Below are 2,533 nucleotides of genomic sequence, written 5' to 3'. Positions count from 1 at the left end.
ATATGATAAGCGTTGTCCTGCATCGCTTTCTTCTTTTATTATATCGTACCTTTTAATTTTTTGATCATTTTTCTCCACCATTTTTGGTGTTCTTTCGAGAGGTACCTGCCAATGCGAACCAAGCAGAGTTACGACCTGCTGTAGCAGGTAGCTCTTTTCCTATAAAAGAAGATGGGAAGTGTTCATTGTCATTAACACTTTCATTTCTCAATTTCTCAATTTTTCAAATTCTCTCAAGCCATTCACAAGCTCCTAACTCTTCTCAAGCTTTTCAAGGATGTCTTAAGGTTAAGTTCCTAGCAAATCTTCTTTATCCGCGAAGGATGCCATGCACAAGAGGGCTACTATGCGCTCTCTTCAAGGTATAGCTTTTATTTCTCCTTTCTCTATTAACGGTTGTTCTAACAGTCTGAAGAGCATGCTGGATGAGAGGGCAGACGAGTACCCAAATACTGTCCACTTTGATGCGTTCCACCACAGGAGTATGCTCTGTGAATGAGATATTGAAGAGATTCGGTAGAGTTACTCTTGGCCTGAATATTTAGAGATCCATTTACGAAAGAAATGAATTACGAAGAAATTAGAGATCCAGTAGAGTTACGAATTTATGGGTTAGAATTTTCTAAAATCCCTATTTACTGTGATAATCAAAGTGCTATTGCTATCCAGTTCAACACTCAATGACAAAGCACATCAGCATTAGGTACCATTTCATAAGGGAACATGTGGAAGAAGGTACAGTGGAATTGCATTTTGTTCCAACAGATCAACAGCTAGCAGATATCTTCACAAAATCACTATGTGAAGCTACTTTTATAAGATTGGTAAATGAACTTGGAATGGTTTCAGGTTCTTTCTCTAAATATGCTTAGTTTTTGTTCTCATGCATCAGACTTTATGATCAGTGTTTATAGATTGTATTATCTTTATGTAATCTGTGCTTAAATTTTGAAAATTCATTAAATGCTGATTGTTATATGATGTGGATCTTTATACTCTGATAAATGTTTTGGATGTTCTGTGACTATTCAATCCAATAAGGATAACTGTGCTAGATGCTGACCTAGTAGTCTTAAACATACTGGAAATCCCATGTTTGAATTAATTGTTTATGTGGAAACTCATTAACACAAGCAAGTTCTGATTTTGAGCTTAGTCAAGTTTACTTTGTGTATCTTATTACTAAGTCACAAACCAGATTATTGCTTCTTATCTGTTAGATTCTGATGTCAGTAAATTCTAAGGATGAACCATATGCTGATAAGCCTCACTTATCAAAAGAAAAATAAATAAATATAAAAGTCAGGTACTCCTTTGAGATCTAGAGTAAATATGTGGAAGGGAATACCCAAGTGCATTGCTGGTATTAAGTTATATGCATTAGAAAAGCAAATAAATTTTCTTGGTGACTTTTCTCAATCTCTGATTACTGGAGAAATACTCTGACAACAATATAAGTTCTTATAAGCAGTCATGACTCACTTACACTGAGAAGCCACTGTAAAAAGGAATTTCAAAAGATGCATAAAATGAGCACAAATTGTTGAGGTGGACTCATGCATAAATTTGTTCTATAGTAGACTTCATGATTGATGACAGATTTTAAGCACTTTTCTGAGTTATGTCTTATTTCTAAGATGTACTGAAGTTTATCAGACTTTAATCTTTATCTGATATTTTGCTGAATGTACACACTTTCACTCCATATGAATGATGAAAATTACTGTGGTGATTAAGTTGTTTTTGACAAACAGTTAAGTGTCATTTGCATAAAGTCTGAGGACAAGTTCTGATGATTAAACTCTGAAGAAAACAAGTCAATCTTTGTACAAAGAATTACGGAAACAAACATTCATTTTTTGAGTACAGAAGCCAAATTCTGATGACTGGTAAAAATTGATATAAGTTAAGTTCTGATATTAAATCCTGATGGACTCTTTGATGCATATGTGGCATTATTCTTTACTTGACTTATTTGTGGTAAAATCTGAAATAGTCATATTTAAATCAGAATATATTTGATTAAAATAAAAACAGTCATAATCATTATGGGTTAGTGGTTAACGTGTTAGTCTTGAAAAACTGCATGTGCACAATAGTTGTTAATTATATCCCGTGCCCATTAACTCCTGGTTTAACTTTTTACTGACTGTTATTATTACACATCGGTCTAGGGAGTTGAGGGATCATTATTTTTACTTGTAATTGTTAAACAGTCCTTGCGTCCCTTGGTAGTCCATTAGCTATTTTCATCAGTAAAATCACATCTTTTCATAAGTATGACTTATAGTTCGGCTTATTTATAAGTATGACTTATGTAAGGTAATAAACAAGAAACGTATATTTGGCTGGCGGAGTAGCCTTATCTAAAGGTCACTCCCCGACAAGATTAATTACTTTTGGGTTGTAATAAGTATCACCTGATGGTTGACAATTACTCTAGTTATGATGGTTCGTTTCCAAGACAATAACCTGTAAGTGTGTGTGTGTGTGTGTGATAAGTGTGGGGTCGTGAAGTGTGAGTATTTATATA

Source organism: Apium graveolens, chromosome 8 (assembly GCF_009905375.1).
Source record: "Apium graveolens cultivar Ventura chromosome 8, ASM990537v1, whole genome shotgun sequence".
NCBI lineage: Eukaryota > Viridiplantae > Streptophyta > Magnoliopsida > Apiales > Apiaceae > Apium > Apium graveolens.
The sequence above is the reverse complement of the archived record's forward strand: the minus strand, read 5'-3'. Positions refer to the sequence as shown.